Below are 24,356 nucleotides of genomic sequence, written 5' to 3' on the forward strand. Positions count from 1 at the left end.
ATACGTTGCAAGCATATGATAACAAGGATAATGTTGGTATGGAATCTAAAAAATATTGTGAAAGTCTTGAAGCTGAGATCGTTTCTCTAAGGGCATATCTTAAAAAATCAGATAAGTGGAATGAAGAACTACTTCAAGCATTTAAAGAATACAAAAATGAGTTGAAAGAAGAAATTATCAAATTAAAGTAGAAAGGGGAGGAACAAAGAAGGGTTGAAGAAATCATGAAGAAGCAGTATCAAGAAAAGGAAAAGCAATATAAGGTTGAGGTAAACATCCTAAAAGGTAAATTAGAAGAAAAAGATAAAACTAAGATTTTGGATAATATTCTTAGTAGTCAAAGGTCTCCCGCCATCAAATATGGTCTTGGTTTTCATGAAATTGTTGAAGGAGAATCTAGTTCACAAGCCAAGGCAAGGAATTTTAATGTTGTTGGGATGGGGTCCTGTTGAGCCTCAAAATTGCCCTTTCCTTAGTAACTCTTTTCATCCCTTTTCTTTGTTTTTCCATGAAGAAAATGCATCTCTATCATCAATAACTAGTATACATTGCCTTAAGGAGAACATTTTAGTGATTTACATGTTATGCTTTTATGTTTTGCTATTTGAATAAGTTTTTGTCTTTTAGATATGGAACACAACCTATTTTGCAGTTAATCGGCTGTTCCGCGGCTACTTCCATGCTTTAATAGGTTCCAGGTGTCAGAAGGAGAAAATAACTACATGGGCAGCTTGGAAAACATCATGACATGGATCATGTCCTATTCACCTTGCCCAGGTTGACAAGGAAGATGGTACAAGACTTGAGTCAATGAAGAAGTCAAACGTAGAGACCAAAGGCAAACAGGGCTTTGTTTTGTACACGTTTCATAATGATGGGATCCGAAACAACTTCCTAAACCCACGGACTCCAACAACCATCTGTGCAACCGAATCCAACAGCCATCATCTTAGATTTATGTCTCCAGTAGCCAAGGAAGAGAATTATGTGTGCCTATCTGCTATGTTTTTTTGGCTGTAGCTTATTTTTCTCCACAAACAGTTGCATAATTTTCTTATAAATACCCATGTAAAGAACGTAGAACCAGTTCGAATTTTCGCATGTATTAAATTCAGACTACTGCTCTGTAATTTTGAAAAACTCATTTCCTGTTTTTAATATGAAGACCAAGTGATTTATGGATATCTGAAAGTGTTTTCTGGAGATTGATTGAGCACACATAACCTAATCAGTTGCATAGGGCCCCTGCACTGACTAAGGTTTCATTTAATTTTGTTTTGTCTTTTCTAGTTAACTGTAAATTCATCATTTCTTTCACAGTGTTCATAATAATTTCCATACTAACCTTGTTTATAATGCAATCCTTATCATTTTCTTACTAAACAAGAATAGCTTCTTTCAGTGCAGAATAGCTTCTTTTTGCTTAATTTCTTTCTAGTTTTTATCAGTAGTTAGAAGTTGAAACGCAGTAGTGTAATGAAGTTGTTTCATTTACTATTTCACTAGTCTTAAGTTTTTTAATTAGACTAATCAGTACCATTACAGTTCTTGCCATTTTCTTATTAGTTTATTGACTCGTGGTGTAAATGAATGGTTCTAAAAATCCCTTCTAGTTGATAACTCATCTTAAACTAAGTGGTTGAATACTTCATTCATGCAATGAGTTTTTTCTGCATTCTTGCATTTATTTTCTTAGAATAATGAACTACAGAATTCCTCAAAATGCCATCACAAGGAGGTTTTTCTCCCAAAATTGAGAGGCAAAGTAACTAAGCACTTCATTTAGTTTTGTTTCCATAATAGATAGTTGCAATTTCACTCTCAGTTTTAGTATTTCATTTAGTTTTGTTACAGAATAGACAATATATGCAATTTCACTTACAATTTTCAGTATTTCATTTAGTCTTGTTTTTGAAATTGAATAGACAGTAGTTGCAATTTTACTTTTTAAAGTTTGTAGCTCATGATTTGGAAATAATTATATGATTAGAAATAGAAACTTTGTTTTCATTTCTTGATTAAACTTTGCTTCCAAATCTTACTTAAGCTCTTTTTAGATCTCATTTCTTTAGGTTCTTAGGAGTTTTTACAGAAATTAGACTTAATATTTTGTTAAGTACATTGTAAATCATTAGGAATTAAAGAATCAAAAACCCCCAAAATAACATAAGACTTAGAAACAATGAAGTAAGAAGGGTCATCTAGCACATATAGTGCACTACACTTCATCAGTTTACGATACCCAGATTGATAATTCATGTAGAGCACTTTAGGACACTAAATTGACCAAACATTTTGGTGTCGTTGTCGAGGAAGTGTAACTAGGTAGCCTTATCTCTTACATTCAAAAAAAAATGACATGCATAGAGAAAGAGACTCTAGGGGTAGATTTATAGCTGGGAGCAGAAGTTCAATTCCTACAACTCCACCTACTCCACCAAGAGTTAGAAAAGACACACCTCCATCCCAAACTCATATGCCTAGCCATAGGATTCCTAGAATTCAAGGGGAAGAAACTCAATCAGAAGAATCTCCTACTTCATCTACCAAATAGTCTTAGGAGAGAAAAATTTCGAATCTCCAATAGTAGGAAGAGCCTTTTTCACCTCCACAGGAGAGCACATTGTAATTGAAGAATTAGGAACACCTGGTGAGGAAGAAGAAGTAGAACCTCTCTCCCATATTCCATTAATATAAGAACCAGAGGAGGAGGAAGAAACCTTGTAGGTTGAACCCTATACTGACTCTGAAGAAACTATAATGGCAGAAGAAGAACAAGATGGAGAATTCTCACTGTTTGGAGGAGGGGGTAGAGGGAGAGGTAGAGGAAATAATGGAGGAGGCAGAGGAAATAGGGAAGTAGATAACTATTTTGGATTCCCTATAGTGGATGAGGAAACAAATGCCACAATGAAAAACATCTCACCTTCTATCCTCCCTAACTTCCATGGGTTGAGAAGTGAGGATCCTGAAACATTCTTATTTGAGTTTGAAGTCTTATGCAAAACCTATGATTATCTAGAGGACTCTCAAAAACTCAAATTGTTTCCTTCAACACTAAAAGGAGCTTCTTTGAAATGGTTTATGGGGTTAGTTACTCAGTCCATTATAACTTGGAATGACATGAAAAAAAAATGGATAGATACTTGGATTATTGTATGCCTACCAATCACAAAGATGAGGTGTTGAAAATGATGCAAAGAGAGGATGAAAACTTAAAAGGTTTGATTGAGAGATTTAACTATAATTTGAAAAGAGAAAAAATGAATGATTTAGATGAAGAAACCTTGAAAGATCTTTTGTTAAAGGCCATTAGAGATGAGTGGATAGATATCCTTAACATGATGGGGAAGGGAGATATCTCTCAACTTCCATTGAGTGATATAGGAGAACTTTGTGTTCATCTCTCAAGAGGGAAATCTAAAACTGGGAAAGGGCCAAGAGATCCTTCTCTTGTTAGAGTAAACAAATCTGCAACAGGATATGTAAGTAGGGTAGAAATTGGAAATATGCTTGATGAGTTTAAAACTGATATTTTAGGGAGCCTTAGTGAGCAACTAGACACCCTTAAAATTCAAAACAAGCAGAAAACAGAGGTTGATGCTTTAGCAATTTTTTTTCCAAAATGCAGAAAGAAACATGCTCTAAGGGAATGCCCTTTAGATGCAAAATTGTAGAAACCTGTATGATTTGTTCAGAAAGTCATGAGACCAAGGGTTGTCCCTCAATCCCAGGTCTTAAGGTTGTCTTTCAAGAGGAAACATTCACAAATTCTGCAGAACCTCTTTGTTTTGTTGCTAGAAGACCTTGGCAGGGGCCACAAAATCATGGATTTAATAATCAAATGTATCTTTAGCCCCCACCAAACTGGAATCCTTGGCAACAACTTTGGCCTCAACCTCAAACTCAGTTTTAATCTCAACCATGGGCACAAGGGGTAAAAAATCCTTATGGGATATTTTCTCAATATTATCAATATCCTTCATCCTATCAGAATTTTCCTCCCCCACATAATTAGCAACAAAATCAGCAGCCAAAAAATCAGAACCCTCAACTTTCATTTCCATTTCCACAACAACCTCCACAACAAAGTCAAAATCCTCAACTCTTGTTGCCATTCCAGAAGAAACAAAATCAGCTACCTACCCAACCATTGCCAAACCCCAATAATAAAAACCCTCAAAATACTTACATGGTAGAAGGACAACAATTTCCAACTTACATGATTACTCCTCTAGATCTTAATGATGTTCAACTAAGATCTGGAAGGATATTATAAAAGGAAAGACCTTCTATAGTTATTCAAGAACAAGACACTTTTGAGGTGGATTCTCTTAAAGTCAATAAAAGTTTTGAGGGAACATCTCTCCAAAACCAAAACATTAAAAAATAAAAACAAAAAGAATCAGTGAACACAACTCCTATCATTGAGCAACCAGCATCTACCTCTACACCTCCTTTTCCTGAAGGACTACAAATCGATAGAGGGGTAGAAAAATAGATCTTGTTGCCCAATTATGATTTTCTAGATGAATTGAAGAATGTCTGTATCAAAATTCCTTTGTTACAAGCCATTAGAGAAATTACAATTCTATCCAAGACAATAAAGGAGTTAAGCATCAAAAGACCAGGAAGAAAAGCAAAAGAAACAAAAGGAATTCACCTGGTAGGAAAGATAACAGACATAATGATGGGAAAAATTTCCATACAAAAATATGTGGATCCAGGAAGTCCAATTGTCAAGACACATATAAATGGAATTGAAATTCCAAATACATTGATTGACTTAGGGGCAGAAATAAACATCATGAGTAGACAAACTATGGAGCAGCTTAAACTTCCTAATCTTCTTTACACACCTACCTTACTGCAACTTGCAGATAGATCAGTAATAAAACCAGATGGTGTGCTAGAAGATATTTTAGTATCCTTAGATTCTTGGGAATATCCTGTTGATTTCATGATCTTAACTCCAAAGAATAATCTAGGAGGACACCCACTCATATTAGGAATACCTTGGTTGGCCACAGCTGATGCTTTAATTAGTTGTAGATCTAGTGACATGTATATTTCTGATGGTAATTCAACAAATAAATTTACTCTGTATCCTCCAGCAAAAGCAGTCATAGAAATAGATGACAATGAATGGATTGATGATGAAGATGACATTCAGCCTCTCTTCACTATGTGAAAAATTAGTGAAGATAGTCAAATTTTGAATACATTGGAAAATTTTGAAACATCTTTAGAATATGATCATGCACAATTTCAAAAAAAATCTAATGTTGAATACTTGTCATCTAGGCAGATGTCTCTCTATTCTATGGAAGAGTTTGGTAGCTCTACAATTGAAATTTTTCCAGGTAGGACATTGAACATAAACAAAAACTTGGAGAAACTTCAACAAGAGGAGCTAACCAAAACATTACAAAAACATTCTGTTGCATTTTCATGGAAGTACACCGACATGAAAGGTATTGATCTTAAGACTTGTATCCATCATATCTATATTGAGGAAAACAGTAGACCAATCAGACAACCTTAGAGAAGAATGAATCCAAATCTTATGGAAATTGTAAAAGAAGAGCTCCAAAAATTACTCAATGTAAACTTCATTTACCCAATTTTAGATAGCCAATGGGTTTCTCCTTTGGTAATTGTGCCTAAAAAGAATGGTAAATGGAGGGTGTGCATTGATTACCGAGAATTGAATAAAGCAACCCTTAAATATCACTTTCCTTTTCCCTTTATAGATCAAGTGTTAGATACATTAGCAGGTAAGAAGTATTTCTCATTCTTGGATGGTTTTAGTGGTTATAATCAAATTCAGGTAGCACCTGAGGATCAGGATAAAACCACATTTACTTGTTCATGGGGAACTTTTTCCTGCCGAGTACTTCCTTTTGGGTTGTGTAATGCACCTACAACATTCCAAAGAGCAGTACTAGGAATTTTTTCTAATCTAATACATGATGGTGTAGAGGTATATATGGATGATTTTACAGTCTATGGAAACTCATTTGAAGAAGCTTTGGAAAATTTGTAAAAAGTTCTTAAAAGATGTAAAGAAACAAACCTTGCACTAAGCCATGAAAAATGTTTTATGATGTTTACAGAAGGTATTGTTTTAGGACATCACATTTTAGGAGATGGGATTAAAGTTGACAAATCTCAAGTTGAATTCATCTCTAAGTTATGAATTCCAAATCGCCAAAAGGATGTTAAAATTTTTCTAGGATTTACAGGATACTATAGAAGGTTTATAGAAAACTTCACTAAAATAGCATCTCCACTCTTCAAATTGCTTAGAAAAGATTGTGAATTCAATTGGAATCCTAATTTCCAACTAGCATTTGAAACCGTGAATGAAAAAATTTCTAAAGCACCTATTTTAAGAGGTCCAAATTGGAAACTTCCTTTCCATATTTCCACAGATGCTTCAGATACAGCTCTGGGAGTTGTATTGGGACAAAAATATTTGATTCCTTATGCCATTTACTATACAAGCAAGAATTTTACTCCCACTAAGTTGAATTATACTGTGACTGAAAAGGAATTTTTAGTTGTTGTTCATGCAATTAATAAGTTTAGACACTATATAACAGGCTATGAAACCTTTGTTCATACAGATCACTCTGTAATTAGATATTTGATGAATAAACCTATTACTAATGGTAGAGTTACAAGATGGCTTTTACTTTTGCAAGAATTCAACATTACTGTGCTAGATAGACCTGGAAAACAAGACACAATTTCTGATTTCTTGTCCAGGATTCAGAATATCAAAGAAGACTCTCCGATTGAAGATAAGTTTCCTGATGAATATCTTTTTGCAGTAATTACTCAAACTCCTTGGTTTGCATATGTTGCTAGTTACTTGGTTACAGGGAAGTTATCTTCACATTTGTTTCCTAGAGAGAAAAGAAAGATTATTCAAGAAAGTGCAAGATATTCATGGATCACTAACGAATTGTATAAAACATGGCCAGATCTTATGATCAGAAGGTGTGCCAGGGAAGATGAAATGCCTAATGTTCTCAAAGCATGTCATGATGAGCCATGTGGTGGACACTTTTCTCACAAGAGGACAGCCTATAAAATCCTTTCTTTAGGATATTATTGGCCATCCATGTTCAAAGATGCTAAAGAATATGTCAGGAGGTGCGACAACTGCCAAAGGGTAGGGAAACTTGCTCCCTCAAATGAAATGCCATTACAAACTCAGGTACTTATCAAACCCTTTGAAAATTGAGCTTTAGACTTTATTGGACCAATTAATCCTCCATCTAAGCATAAAAGGTATATATTGGTATGTACTAATTATGTCACCAAATGGGTAGAAGCCAAAGCATTACCTTTTGCTAACGAAAAATCTGTAGTTAATTTTCTTTTTGAGTACATCTTCACTCGTTTTGGTGTTCCAAGAGAAATTGTGACAGATTAGGGATCTCAATTCACATCCAACATGATGGAAAGGCTTAATATGGAGGAGTATAAGATCAAGCATAGGAAATCTACTCCCTATCATCCACAAGCAAATGGTCAAGTGGAATCTACAAATAAAGTGATCGAAGGAATCCTCACCAAGAATGTGCATTTACATAGAAGAGATTGGGCAGAAAGGCTTCCTGAAGCCTTATGGGCCTATAGAACTACATGGAGAACACAACGGGACATACACCCTATGAACTTGTTTATGGGAAACAAGTCCTATTCCCTATAGAGTTCCAAATCAGAACTTTCAAGATGGCAGTCCAGTTGGGGATGGATTTATCAGAGACTCAAAAACATAGGTTGGAGCAATTAAATGAACTTGATGAAATTAGGGAAGAGGCAGTTCAAAGGACTGGTGTAGTCCAACAACATAGGGCTAAATGGTATGACAAATACATCAAGGACAAGAGGTTTCAAGAGGGATATTGGGAACTGTTGTTTGATTCAAAGTTTAAATATTTTCAAGGGAAGTTTCAAACTCATTGGCTTGGGCCATATGACATTGAAAAAGTCTTCAGTAATGGAGAAGTGAGGATCAGAACAATAGATGAAAGTCAAAATCCTCTTCTTGTGAATGGTCATAGATTGAAAATATATCAAAAACCAATCTCAAATGAGGAGTTCATCGAGATCTTCCAAAACAATTCTGAAATGAAGTTAGTGAAGAAGAATCCTTCTTCTCCACCAACTTAGTCTTTATTTTTCCTATCTAAATAAATAAATAATAATAACAATAATAAATAAATAAATAATAAATTGTATAAGGTTGAAAACCAATCATTGATTGGCATGCTTATACAGAAAATGCAGGGTGAAAATCAGAAGTTTCTGACACCCTATATTTTCCATTTCTTTTCTAAAAAAAGTGGTGACAAAAAGCCACGGTCACTCAGCATTCTGCAAAACTCATTTCCTCATCTCATTTCACTCTGTTTTACTTTTACAGTTTCACTTCTTTCCATTGCCATATTTCACCAATAAATTCTTCATTTCCCAGCATTTCTTTCATCTCCACTTTTCATTTATCATCATGTCTTATTTTCACTTACACAGCCATTTCCATTTCATTCATTCATAAGCCATATTTTACTCTCTGTTTCACATTCTGCAGCTGTTTCCACGTTTTGCAGTTGATTTTGTTCCATCGTTGATCATGTTCTGCAGCTAATCTGATTCTGCAGCAACAGTTTGATTATCAGTTCAAGCACAAGTGGCCAGTTCATAATAAAATCTTGTATGCAGGTAATTGAAGAAAAATCAACTTTGAAGACCAATCATGCCTAAAGCACCTGTGGAGCAAACATCAAAATATTAGCAAGTGGAAGGTAAAGGTTCCAAAGGTAAAATACAAAATTTATTTCAAAAAGCAATTCAAAAACATAAGCTTGTATAACATGTATGATCACATGTCTCCTTGATTAATCATCATGTGATTTGACTGCCACGATGTCTCCGCCATATCTTCCGTCTTCAATGACAAACAATCCAATGATTCCTTCATAACTGATCTCTGTTTTAAACTCCATAACTCATACTTAACCGGTCCTCCTCAGCTACATCTGTTAACGATCAAGTTAATGACATGACCTACCCATATATGACTCTTCAAACCCTGACTATTTATTTATTACATGCCAACTCTTAAAATTCTCTCATACTTACTCAGCCATTTTGTGTATTCAATCACTCTGTTTCCATATATTTCGTATATATTAGTCATTCTGTTTCCATAATTCACAGTCATTCTGCTTCCATATACCATACCCTGTCATCCTATTTCCATATCCACAGTCTTCCTATTTTCATATACACAGTCTTCCTATTTTTGCTTACACAGTCTTCTTATTACCATATACACAGTCATTCCATTTCAATACACAACACTCATTTTATAGATAGTGAGAGTAGTTTTGAAGAGTAACCGAGAACAGAGGATATGGGGCTTATTGTTAGAACTAAACCCGTAGGGGTAAAATACATGGAGGGGTTTCCGCAGCTGAAGGGAATGTTACAGAAGGCTGGTTGGTTTTGTTTTATTGAAAAATTTAATGGCTATCATAAGGAAATCACTAAATCCTTTGCCAGATCATTTGATGGCACGGAAGTGGAAATAGGGGACATCAAATTTGTAGTTATCGAGTCCTTCATAGCAGAAGCAACAGAACTCCCAAGGCTAGGAGAAAGGTGGTTCAAAAACAAAGAGTTTCATGATGAATCTTGGAAGGTGATTCTTAAAAACCTAGGTATGGACATTTCAGTCTTTAGAAAAGGGATTCCAATTTCTGCACTCAAAAACAAATGGAGTAGCATGTTGTTAATACTGCAAAAATTCATTACCTGTGAAGGGAGGTTTGGGTCTATGTATGTTTATCATATAAGATTGTTAATGAATTTTCTAGAGAATGGAACCCTCAATCTTCCCTTTTTCCTTCTGAATAGTCTGATAAGAATGGCAACCAATGTCCAAAAGAAAGTTGAATCAATAGAAACCACTCTATATCACCATGGACTAGTAAATATTTTAGTTGAATTTCATGTGAGAAGTGTAGGGGATACATGGGAGGACTTCTTGGTAAGGAATTTCTTCCAAGATGCTCCAAATTTATCTGAGGGAAGTCCTGTTAAACGAAGTAGAAGAAGAAATATCAACATTAAAAGCTCCTCACAGAAAGATGATTCAGAAATAGCTCCTAAAAAAGAGATCAGAAAGCAGACTAAGCAAAGGAGAAAAATGAAAGAAAGGGTTGAAGAAATCAACAGGGATATTCCTGAACCTTCATCACGTAAAGAGGATGAACAGCTGCTTTCTGAAAGACTAACCAAGATCAAAGAACAAATCAAGAAAAATAAGAAGAAAGGAAAGAGGAAAAAAGACACAAAAGAAGAAACCTTAAGCTTCCGAAATGTGAGAAGGAGCTCTAGACTCCAAGGCAAGGTGAAGAAGGTGAAATCAAAAGAGTCCCAACTTATAAATTTAGAGGAAGAAACTCCAGTTCAGTCCCCTGACAGTATTCCATATGAACAAAGTCCACAGAACTCTCCTGCACAGAATTTTGAAGGCAGCCCAAGTAGAGCTTCTCCTGGCATTGATCCAATACAACAGAAAATATATGACTACATAGAGTCATTAGAGAAAAAGAGTACCTCAGTAGACCTAGGGACTTCAGCTAATCCAGAGCAGCCTACCACCTCACAAGAAACTCTAACTTACTCCCTCAAACAAGAGATCTATGAGCTAGAAATTCTGAACAGGCACATCCAAAAAGAAAATGAAACTTTAAGGGAACATAATAAACTGGACAGAGCTATTCATGAAAACACAATGTTACACTTGGGATTATGGTACAAAAATAACAGCAAGCTAAAAAGGAAAAATGACAAGCTGAACAGGACACTTATTAACCTCAAGTACAGATTTCTCATGAGGAAGCCAAGGATGGCAATCAGTGCAAAGAAAAGCAAGAAGAGGAAGTTGGATGTGTTGGCTGAAGTATCAGAACAAATGCAATAGGAGGAGGAATTTCACAATTTTGATTACATGGGGACATGAAATGGTTTTGCAGTGGGGGTATATTGAGCCTCAAAACTACCCTTTCCTTAGCAACTCTTTTCATCCTTTTTCTTTGTTTGTCCATGAAGAAAATGCATCTCTATCATCAATAACCAGTATACGTTGCCTTAAGGAGAACATTTTAATGATTTACATGTTATTCTTTTATGTTTTGATTTTTGAATAAGTTTTTGTCTTTTAGCTACGGAATGCAGCCTATTCTGCAGCTAATCTGTTGTTCCGCAGCTACTTCCATGCTTTAACAAGTTCCAGGTGTCAGAAGGAGAAAATAACTACATGGGCAACTTAGAAAACATCATGACATGGATCATGTCCTATTCACCTCACCCAAGTTGACAAGGAAGATGGTACAAGACTCTGGTCAATGAAGAAGTCAAACGTAGAGACCAAAGGCAAACAGGACTCTGTTTTCTACACATTTCACAGTGATGGGATCCGAAACAACTTCCTAAACCCACAGACTCCAACAACCACCTGTGCAACCGAATCCAACAACCATCATCTTAGATTTATGTCTCCAGCAGCCAAGGAAGAGAATTTTGTGTTCCTGTCTCCTACGTGTTTTTGGATGTCAGTTATTTTTCTCCACAAACAGTTGCATAATTTTCTTATAAATACTTGTGTAAAGAACGTAGAACCAGTTCGAATTTTCGCATGTATTAAGTTCAGACTATTGCTCTGTAATTTTGAAAAACTCATTTCTTGTGTTTAATATGAAGACCGTGTGATTTATGGATATTTGAAAGTGTTTTCTAGAGATTGATTGAGCACACATAACTTGATCAGTTGCAAAGGGCCCCTGCGCTGACTAAGATTTCATTTCATTTTGTTTTTTCTTTTCTAATTAACTGTAAATTCATCATTTTCTTTCATAGTGTTCATAATCATTTCCATACTAACCTTTTTTATAATGCAATCATTATCATTTTCTTACTAATGTAGAATAGCTTCTTTTAGGGTAGAATAGCTTCTTTTTGCTTAATTTATTTATAGTTTTTATCCATAGTTAGAAGTTGAAATGCAGTAGTGTAATGAAGTTGTTTCATTTACTGTTTCACTAGTCTTACGTTTTTCAATTAGACTGATTAGTACCATTACAGTTCTTGCCATTTTCTTATTAGTTATTGACTCATGGTGTAAATAAATGGTTCTAAAAATCCCTTCTAGTTGATAACTCATCTTAAACTAAGTGGTTGAATACTTCATTCATGCAATGAGTTTTTTCTGCATTCTTGCATTTATTTTCTTAGAATAATGAAGTATAGAATTCCTCAAAATGCCATCACAAGGAGTTTTTTCTCCCAAAATTGAGAGTCAGAGTGACTAAGCACTTCATTTAGTTTTGTTTCCATAATAGATAGTTGCAATTTCACTCTCAGTTTTAGATTTCATTTAGTTTTGTTACAGAATAGACAATAGTTGCAATTTCACTTTTAGTTTTGAGTATTTCATTTAGTCTTGTTTTTGAAATTGAATAGACAATAGTTGCAATTTTACTTTTTAAAGTTTGTAGCTCATGCTTTAGAAATAATGATATGATTAGAAATAGAAACTCTGTTTTCATTTCTTGATTAAACTTTGCTTCCAAGTCTTACTTAAGCTCTTTTTAGATCTCATTTCTTTAGGTTCTTAGTAATCTTTACAGAAGTTAGATTTAAGATTTTGTTAAGTACATTGTAAATCATTAGGAATTAAAGAATCAAAAACCCCCAAAACAACATAAAACTCAGAAACAATGAAGTAAGAAGGGTCATCTAGCACATATAGTTCACTACACTTCATCATTTTACGATACCCGGATCGATAATTTATGTAGAGAAATTTAGGACACTAAATTGACCAAACAGGTTCCCTGGGTTAGTTTTGGGGCAAAAGCACAAGTTTTGATGTAAAAAGATGTAAATTCTCCACAAATTGTGGTCGTGAAGCGCATAGTTAGTTAAAGAATCAAAAAGGGTTTTTACCCTTCTTTTATGTAAATTGAGTCGGCTTTGAAGATCTACCCATGGTCCGCGGACCATGGGATTGTATAAATAGCTGTGTCTTAGGAATATCTAAGGCAAGTAAGAAGAAGTCTATGGGTACAAGCGAAGAATCTAGTAGAAGTAGAAGTATTAGAAGAGGGAAAGGCTTTGTAGCTGAGTGCACAGAGGCCTAGAGTAGTGTCCACAACTAAGTGCGTGGACCCCTGTAGTTGAGTGCACAGGGAATTTTTGAGTCTATAAGCTTAACTGAATATCAACATAGGAGATTATTGCAAATTTTTTTGTGTTTTATCTATTATCTTCTATTATGTATGAATGTGCCTTATGTTGTGATGAATAATGGTTTTATGAAATAATGATGTATTGATGTGCGACTTTACTTGTTCTACATTGTTATCTGAACGCAATTAATGTTAAGTGATTACATGAAGATTATAATGCTTTCTGTTAAAGTTATCAAACACTTAAGTGGATCTAAGCAAATAATAGTCTAAGGGTAATCTAATGCGCGCATAAGTAGCTAATTGACCTGTTCAGGGTCCGCAAAAGCTGATCATAGGCATTCACAGAGGTCTAGAGGCTGATTGGAGGAAGTTACAGTAATAGGCTACAAGAGTATAGAGGTCTACGTGAAGGTAGATCTAGGTTACCAAAAAGACATCACACTGATCTCTGGGTGCAGAAACTTGGTTCCTGCATCCCCCCATACTGCTTCGGGCAATACTTCAGTCCGAGCATTGCAGATTGATGCCGAAACGGCCAGTAGTGTAGGGATTTTTTTGGTGCAGCTAACTCTAAACGTGGGTCAGGACCCCCTAAGCCAACACATGCAAATCTAAAATTCTCAATAAAGAGATAAGAAGTCAACCTAATCCACAACCAAGGAAAGTGAATCTTCAAAGGAAAACATTTAATCCTAACTATAGAAATGTTAATCGATTCTCTCCTCTGATCAACAATGTTGAATGTTTGATATGTCATAATTATAGACACATTGCAGCTAATTGCAGAAGAAGACTGTTTAGTTGATAGGAAAATAATGCTTCACAGAAAGATCCTCAGCTCCCAAGTACTCAGGTCTCTTTAAGGGATATTGTTTTTCTTGCAATGAATATGGTTGCAAATCCATTTATTGCAACAGAAGGAATATGAAACAGAAATATTATGATTCCTCTGCTCATAAAAAATGTTATGCTTGTAACAATTTTGGGCATGTAGCAAAAGAATGTTGGAATAAGTCGATGGATCGTCACAGACAACATGGTAAGCAACCAGATAAGAATATAGATGTCAAATATGGATCCACCAACATTTCTCATAATAAACAAAAACAAGAAGAATAAATAAGGTGTGGTCTTGCTCTCTGCCCATTTGAAGAAGAAGGTAAATGGTACATAGATAGCGGATGCTCTCATCACATGACTGGAGATAAGAGTAAGATGGATTCTCTTAAGAAAAAACAATATGGTAATGTTATTCTTGGACCTAATGTTCCAACAAAAGTTGTGGGAAAGGGTAAAGCCAAAATTAATAAACATAAAGGAGAAGCGAATGCTTTATTAGTTCAAGGGAAAGAGCAGAATATTCTAGGTGTAGGTCAAATGGAAGATAAGGGAAATATAATCATTTTTACATCAACTAAGTGCAAGTTTATGGATGAAGAAACTGGAAAATTCAAAGAAAGGGTATATAGAAACCCAGAAAAATTATATGTGTTTGAAGAAAAGAATTCTCTTAGATATGAGGAGGATTCAGACTCACAGTAAAATAATATGGTGCCCATTGCAGTCCATTATTCTTAAAATAATACTTCTAACCGTGACTGGAGAAGTGATGTGAGATACATGACCTTATAAGAACATAAGATTATTATGAGGTCCACAAGATCAGTAATCTCAGGGGGAGTAATACACATTTTGCCTTGATGATGATTCCTATGATTGTTTCATATTCATGTTGCTTATACTATTGACAGTGCATATGTTGGAGTAATAGTGAACATGTACATATAGTACAGGCTCAGGGGGAGTTGAATTTGTGAAGTTTCAGTATTTCACTTTCTTTACATGCATCCTATGAAGACAAGTATACGTGAGTTCTAATCTTAACAGTTGTGTATATTTTGCTATGATGAAGAAACAGTGAGACTATCTTAGGAAATGGCTTTGATATGCTTCAGTCAATCATTATTTAGCTTTCCCAATATGATGGTTGATGGTTACAGTATTTTGATGTTATTTAGAAGTGGTTTCGGCTCTTATAAGTTGTTGATGCCTTGATGGATAATTGATTGATGAAGATGTTTTGATGTTCTTACTGATATATGAGATGATATGATCATATCTGAAAGTAAACAACTAGCACGGGTTCGGGGAGAGCATTTTCTATGCTTTTAATAATTCATTATTGGCATTATGTTTGCTTTAGAATTCCTTGGTACATAATGATGCTTATCAATGGTGATGCTTCTTATGTTGCTGAAGTTATTGAATGATGATGTATGAATTGCTAATTATGGTTGATGCTTATCAATTATGGAAAGAACATGTAGATCTTGTTGATAATTTTGTTATCGTGTAGTAATCCTATGGGATGAGTAGTTGATTATGATGTTTGCTTGAGTTGCATATTGGTGAAATAACTCTTGATGAAGTGGTGTTAGTGTTATAGTTCTTCTTGCATGAAGAAAATGGTGTTACTGCAAGATTTCATGAAGACATCTCCTAAAGGTTACTGCAGGAGACATGGCATACTTGATCACAGGTTGATGGTATTAAAGCGACATTATCTTATCTTGCAAATTAATGCTTATGGTGAAAATCCTACGTATTATATGATGGTTGTTGAATACTATCGTGTTCTTGCTACCTCACTATAGTGGTATTTGGTCTTGGTTATACATGTCATATTTGTCATTTGATGTAAAGGTCATGTAAAGATATATGATGTAGTCATTGTAAAATTCAGTCATGTATGGACTGTTGTGGTCAAGTCTTTTTGGGCATGTGTTGTAATTTGTAACCCCACTGTGATTGGGTGATTGATGTAAGTTTCATTCCTTGGTGACAGGAAAATTCATATTCAGTTGAGTCATAGAGTCATGTACTTCATTGCACATCCTTCAAAACATTTCATTGTGTGCTCAGGGGGGCACGGTCAATTCAGATCAGATATACATCGCTCAAGATGGAATTCTTCATTCAACATTGGTCAGCCTTTTCCCCTTGATGTAAAAGGGGGATAATAACTTAGTGTTTGAAAATCTTAGTGCTCAGCTCGATGTGTATTACAAGTATCTATAGGTGGTGGTGACCAAACACCAAAGTGGTTGCCATCAAGTTCAAAGGGGGAGATTGTTGGAATTATAACGAATGCGTTGTCCTTGATGGAAACCTATTTGATGAGTTGTCTTTAGATGAAAACCTACTTGATGAATATGTCAACATGATATGTCTACATGTGACAGAAAAGGAATAATAGTTCAGAGGGAAAGGAATGATAAAGAAGAAGTTTGAAGAAGTATATGCAGGTTCGGTGAAGCAAAGCCTAGCATACGCACGTTCTATGAAGAAAATTCATGTACATACTCAAGTTTGGTGAAGAAAAGTAGAGTATACGTGGGTTCTATGAAGAAAATCCATGTACGCAAGTGGGTATGAAGAGGAAAAGGTGCATACATATTCCACACCATGGTATTGCAAATACCAAGGGTCTTTACCATGGTATTTACCTATGGTATTGATCCCAGCAATAGATATTTGACCTTGTATAAGAATACCATCGGTATTAGTATGATTTTGACCTATGGTATTGTCTAAGGGTTAACCTATATAAGGAGATGAAGATCAAATTGTTTGAGTGTGAAATTGATGAATATCTCATGAATAGTTAGATCTGAAGAAAGTGTGCATGTAATGGACTATTATTCATTCGTTTGATGTAAAACTAAAGTATGCACTCGAGAACATGATGATGGATCAAATCCAATAGATCTGAGATGAAATTTTTTATTATGGGTTGATTTGATCAGTGATGATAGTGTCTTGATGTGTGATTTTTTTTTGTATACCGATATTTGGGTATGTCCAAATTTCTGTGATGCAGCGAAGGTTTATGCCAATAATTGCAGATATGTACGCGGGTTTGATAACTTAAAACATACATACACATGTGGGTTTAATACTAGTAAGTTGCGTATATATTGAGATCTGTACATGGGTTTTTTCCCTGAACAATGCGTATACACGTGGAAATGTTTTGAGGTAAGTGCGTATATAAACTAGGGTTTTGCTGAAAAATATGTCTGATCAGTTTAATTAGTCTTGTTTTGTTTCTATAGTCTATCAATGAAGTCTTACTTAATGATCTAGGCTTAATAGTGATGTTTTGATTGAGGATTGACTAACTGAAGAATGATGAAGCTACTAGGTGTTTTTAATTGAAGATCAGTAATGGTTCTTTGATTATTTCATAATGATGCAATGGATTTGTGTATGATTCAATGTCTATTTTAGAGTGACATTGGTTCAGTTTCAGGTTTCAATGTCTTGATATCTATATGCAAGTATGCTTCCAGAAGCTCGTGTATACACGCGGGTTTTCTACAGTAAAGTATCATATATATTCTGATAGTTTATTGATCATGGATTTCAGTTGATTCAATAAGTTGATGAAGTGCTTGGGTGTAGTATTAATACTTTGGTTATAATGGTATAATTACTTTGTTTGTTTGAGAATAAGTTGGTTGATTTGGATTTCATTTGATTTAGTGATTGGTTGATTCAATTGATTCAGTGATTGGCTAATTCATTTGGTTCAGTGATTGGTTGGTTCAATGATTAAGTTGCACTGATAAGTGTTTAGTTTTGATATTTAGTTTTGGGCTTAAATGATGATAGTGGGTCTAATCTGAAAATTTGATGAAATGTGGCCTACAATTGTGATGTTATGTATCAGGTGGATCCAGTATGAAAATTTATGAAACATGGTCCATAGAGATGTTGAGGGTTGGAGCCTTCAGTGAGGGAGTTGAAGATTCCTTTCAGTGGTATCTGGTAAATCTGATTAGGGGGTTGGAGCTCCCTTCCAGTGGGTGTCGATAAATAAGATCAAGGGGTTGGAGCTCCCTTCCAATGGGTGCTCAAGAACGAGAGAAGGTTGTAGCCTTCTGCAGGTGGGTGCCTGCGTGTTGTTATGAGTCTACGTCAGTACAAGATTGTAAGAAGTTTTTATTTATAATAAAAATAATACAGAGACGAAAACAATGGTGGTTTTTTCCCATGTTGGGTTTCCACCTAAAAATCCTGGTGTTCATGTGTTTTTATGTGTTGCTTATGTGTGATAGTTTATTTTTTTATTATTGCACATGGTTACTATTTAATTAATGTTTAATGTGGTACTGATACATTGGCTCAAGTTAAACAGATGATGAATTAACTGAAAATTAATTTTAACTAATATACGCTAGTTGTCTACATAACAGTGGCGTACATATGCGGATTCCCTTCAGTAAAGTCAAGTACATAATTTTGGATATGAAATTAAAAAGTGTAATTATTTGAAAATATCAATTCACCCCTCCCCTTAGTATTTTTCCCAACATGCGAGTCAATTCATTATCATGTAATACATCCTTATGATCACATAACTGACCTCTCCTAGTACCATAATATTCAGATAGAAGGTCATTATAATCGCGTTTCATACCCAAAAATAATTCTGAATAAAATAATTTTGCAAAATAAATTGGAGCCTCGTCATTCCATGGCAGCTTTCCATACGTTACAAGGAACCTATCATACAAATGGTTGGCTATATCAGGGTGCTTGAAATATTTCACCCTGAGCATCTTTCTTTTCAGCCCTTCTTTGAAATTAAACATAGATTTTGCATTTTATTTTGTAACCCTTTTACTAACCTCGGCCCATTTATCGGGACCTATTACTACTTCCTTTCTATGCCTCATCATATCTATAAAGCAATCCATGGTTGGCCCAAGCTTCTTGTAAATATCAAGAAATGAGCTTAGAGAGTGCACAACTATTTCTAAGCTTTCTCAACTCTATGTAGGGAGCTCAAAACTCCCAAGATCTTTCCTCAATTTTGAATAATGACTTTTGCACCTTTGTAATTTACATTGTTGGAGGTTTGTTTCCCAAGGAAGCTCATCAGGAATATTAGATGGATAAGTGGTAGTTGGTGTATGGCCTTCTTCTTGAATTGCCTGGCTTCGCTTACGTCTACTTCGAGCAACATTTTCACCCTCTGCATCAATATATAAAATTACATAAATATAAAAAATGTGAAAAAATGTATTCATACACATGCAAGATAGAAATTTACACACATATGTACATACAATTCATTTACATGTATAAATTTGTTTAAAAATATATATATATATATATATATATATATAGTTTACCAAATTGATGAGGATCATGATGATCTGATTGAGATTGATGACCACCCGGAGGTGGTTGAGCACCATCATACCCACCCAAAGATGGTTGACCACCATCATGACCACCCAGACATGGTTGAGCACCATAATGCTCAATTACATGAGTTGATTGAGCTTGTTGATCATCGGGAGAATGTTGACCACCCTCAAACGACGACATAGTGAGCGAAGCTTCTAAAAAAATAGAAAAGCAATTCAATATATATGTATACATGCATATAATTCTACCTATTTACCATTTAAGTAAATTCACATAAACATATATATACCACACCACAATGGTGTGAACCATGGCCCTCCATTGATTGTGTAGATACTCTTTTCGACCTAGTTTGAGATGCTCTTAAAAAAATCAAATTTATTATAAATTAATATAAAGATAAATTGATAAAATATCAATTCCATATGTATACATATATTTTATTATATTAAAATATCATTTAAAAACTTGCACATAAACATATAAATACCATGATCATGATGGACCTCCCCCGATTCATTTGATATTCTTTTTTATCCATGACCTCCCCCTCTAGTAGATGCATGAGACTCGATTGATGCTCGCCTTGAAGAATCATGTGGAAAATGCTCATCCATGATATGGATATCTATAGATATATAGACAAGTGATATTTAAAAAGTTACCTCGTGCATTTACAATTCTTTTTAAAATTGCTATTTAAAAATATCAAGAATGGAAATGAGTTTAGCTCTGCATAATCTTAATTTCTGAATTCATAAATTAAGATCAAGAATTCAGAAAATTGTTGTAACCCTTGAAGTTACCTCATGCATTTAAAAATCTTGAGATTCTATTTAAAAATATTAAGAATTCAGAAAATTGATGTAGCCCTTGAAGTTACCTCATGCATTTAATTGATGCAACCCTTGAAATTACATCATGCATTTTAAGATCTTAAAATTGTTATTTAAAAACATTGAAAGAATTCAAAAAATTAATGTAATTATTCGAAGCTCTTTATTTAAAATATACTGAAGACTAAAAACACAAATGTTGAAGCATGCACATTTTGAAAATTAAATAATTTTTTTTCTAAAACATGTCAAGTTCGCGAAGTTGTGCTTACATAGTAGGGGCACACTTGGTATAGAATTGAAAAAAACATGTGGTCATTAAAAATATCACATTTATAACTAAAAATCATACACATATCAAAGATATCTTACAATGTCCATCAATAAATTTTGATGGAGAGCTTATTAACACTAATTCATCTTTCACACACAAATCTTGAATTGGAATTGCCCCATACAATAGATCACTAGACATCCTATTAATATTTTCACAATGTCTTATGCTAAATGATCGAAATTAGCTAACAATATTTTTTGCTTCTCCATGTAGTTGTTTTAACCTCTCCTTTTTAACTTGGTACACGCCTTTCATCTAGTTGCACACAAGTTCATAATTGGTGAAAACTACAATTCCATTGGATCCATACTCCCTAGTTGTTTCTAAACCTTCTATCAATCCAATATAATATCATCCATTTTTTGTTGTTCTTCCAGGTACATTCATTTTCCTTTGGAGGAATTTGTTCGTCACAATATTTCATAGCACATAAGTAATCACTGCTCTCCCTAGATTGGGATAATACGAAACATCTATGCATAATGTCCATTTTTCAACCATGTTTAATAGGTTTCCTGATCCCTGTAAAAGACAAATTCAATAAAATATTAGATTAATTTATTGCAAATTCCTTAGTTTATGGGAGAATGATAATTAATAGTATCTATTGTGATTGAATATTGGAATAGTACAAGGATTTAGCCTAGTTTCAGGATCGTCTTTTATGTCCTTCATAATTTATAAAATGTTTGCATATGACAGTTGAATTTATACAATGTTTGCATATGTTGTTAGTTTACTGTTATTGTTCATTAGGGAGGCTCATTGGAGGAATTTTATGCATTGTTAGTTTACTATTATCGTTCGTTCGGGAGGCTCGCTGGAGGAATTTTTAGCATTGTCGATGTGCTAGAGGAATCATTGGTAGAGTACAACCCCTATGTTGGACACTCATGTGTACCTTAGTCTACTCATTCAAACCAAAAAGTTTGTTGTTTGTGGTTGAATTTGTTTAATTTGGACATTCTCTGAGAGATTTATGAATCCAAAATTGATATCATATTCTATAAGAGGTTTGCACTGCTCCCACCTAAATGTGATATAAATGTGATATTTATAGTAGTTACTTCTAGGGAGAACTAGATATACTAATTGTTTTATTTATCCATTTTATTGAAACAATGGTGAAAACAAAACAAAAGACGAAGGTTCTCCAACTAGGGTGATGAATTATTGTTGGTGGGAAATGAGACCAAAAAAAACTGTAATTAATTAATAAAAAATATGGTTGGGTTTGATCATAGCATGATCTTGGTTGGGTAAAAGGAAAAATTATAATCATATTTCGAAGTGGATACCCATTAGGTTGTGTTTCAGTTGTGAATTTATTGATAGTTGAGGGGTTACAAGAGTGGAAGATTGTTAAGAGAGAAGATAGACTCATTAAAGAGGTTGTTGGGTAAGAGAGAGGCTCGAGTAGAAGAGCATTGGAAATGAGAATATGGATATAGGAGGTTACAAAGAGTTCACTAAGTGGAGGCGCAAATTCCTAAAAAGAGTAAGGCAAGAAAAATAATGAATGAGAGGAGAAGCAACCAATTAAAATTAGGAAGTGTAACACTAATGGACATAAAACAAGGGAATTGTTTTGTATGATGAAATTAAGACTAATTGAAATAGAGAGATGTGTTTACGGGCATGTGAGAATTAACGAACAAAATACATTTGTATCATAGAATGTAATGAGTGAGTGAAGTGAATTTTTTATCAGGTAGCCATGGAGGAGGTCATATTTAAACAATATTTGTTCTATGAAACGGAGGACTACTTGATAAACTATTTTACTCGTACTAATAAAAATTTGAAGTATTAGTGGTTGAATCATATCAAACTATCAAATTTTCAAACTATTTTGCTTAGGCCAATCGAATGTGGTAATTTCCCCATGCGGTGTTATGAAAACAGACTTGTCCTACATGCAAGTCTCTAGTTTTTGCTTCAAAAACTAGATCGACAACATGTGGACATGGAAAATTTTAAGGATGGAAATTTATCTTAAGGGTTAGAAGAATTGGCGAACCTTACTAGTTCTAAATACACAAACTTTAAAAGGCCTGGAAATATTTTTATAAAATTATTTAAATTTCTAATGATTTTATATAGTTTCTATATAATTTTGGCGATTTTCAACATAAAATAATTTTATACTATAAAAATTGGATGAAATAATTTTTAGAAAAAATGGAAATTAGCAAATGTTTTTTTTTTTTTTGGAAAAAGGATGGAAAATTATCCCACTTGCGAATATTATCCCCTAAAATTTTCCTTGCGTGTCGAGCACAGCGGGGTGTACAGCCTGAACAACAACATGCTAGAACAGAAGGTGGGAGGTGGGATTTTAGTTTTTTTGTGTTTTTTTTCACCCTGTAACAATAAATTTAACTACAACAATTTATATTTGTTATTTATTTATGGATTTTGTTCTAAAAAGGTGGATAATTGGGGTTACAAGGCAATGTTGGATCGCTAAATACATCATGAGAAGGTCAGGAGGCAAATAGTTTTATGGCCCAACATCAAGCAAGAGTTTAAGCTTCTCTTGCAACTGCTTCCTAGTATGCAAAATTCTTTTGTATATCTTCTAGCATAGACAACACAATTGATTTGTGTCATTTTATCTTGACCTATTTCTCAAGTAAGAAACATAAATATATGTACCATTTTTTATGTGGTTTTGCATCAGAAGGTGTGGAAATAACTTGGGCATACTTCACAAACTATTTAAATAGTATATTTATGGTAACTTGGTAAGTAGTTGTGTGTTGGTATGATGCCTTGAATATGTTAAGGTTTAAACCATATATTGCAATCCTTGTTTCTATTAATATCTTCAACAGGACCCAAAGGAAGGCTAACTAATCTTGACGTTTGTCCCAAGTAGTTTTCCAGGGTATGTGTTTGTCCCCCAGATATTTCACTGTGTGCGAATATTGGAATGACAAAGATTTCAATGTGTGATTATTAGAGTTATTGTTTTTTGAGAGGCTAATTTGCTCTCAAACTAACTCAAGATTTGTTGGATTCGAAAATTATTTGAATGGTATGATTGTTTTCATGTAATCCTTCAATAGAGCAATAAAGAAAATTTTCTAAATTGGACGCTTTACAATGAACCCTGAACATTAATGTCTATCAATATTTTCTTTCTATCTGCAAGTACACTCGATTTGCCATATCTTAAAATTGTATGTGTTAGGGCTTATAGCAAAAATAATTACACTATTGTTCAATGTATTACAAGTGACTAATCATATCATATGCCCTTTGGGTTGGAAATTATGTTAGTAATTGTACTTTTCTGTAAAGATTTAGTTCTCCTAGATCCCTCCGAGGAGAGTCACAACAAGCTCAAGAAATTTTCTCTGTGGTACTCAAGAACAGTTAAGACAGGTACTTCCCGGAGTTCTCCCGAGCATTCATCGACCTAAATCACAACGTCTAATTTTGGCTAGTCACAATGTCTAAATTCAATGATAGAAAAACATAAAGAGAAAAATAGAAGCAAAGCTCTGATATCTAATTTTGGCTAGTCATAGTGTCTAAGTTCGACTGCCCATACTGTGTGCAATTGTGTCTGCAAATTGAATGTAAGATGATCATATTTTATCTCTGAATTTTCATTTTATAAAATTTAAATCCCAATCAAATCTAAGTACTCACAGGTGCAGTTGGGAATCTCCATACAAATTG

Source organism: Pinus tabuliformis, chromosome 4_2, assembly GCF_031772625.1.
Source record: "Pinus tabuliformis cultivar Carrire ecotype Pingquan chromosome 4_2, CPIR1, whole genome shotgun sequence".
In the NCBI taxonomy this organism is placed as follows: domain Eukaryota; kingdom Viridiplantae; phylum Streptophyta; class Pinopsida; order Pinales; family Pinaceae; genus Pinus; species Pinus tabuliformis.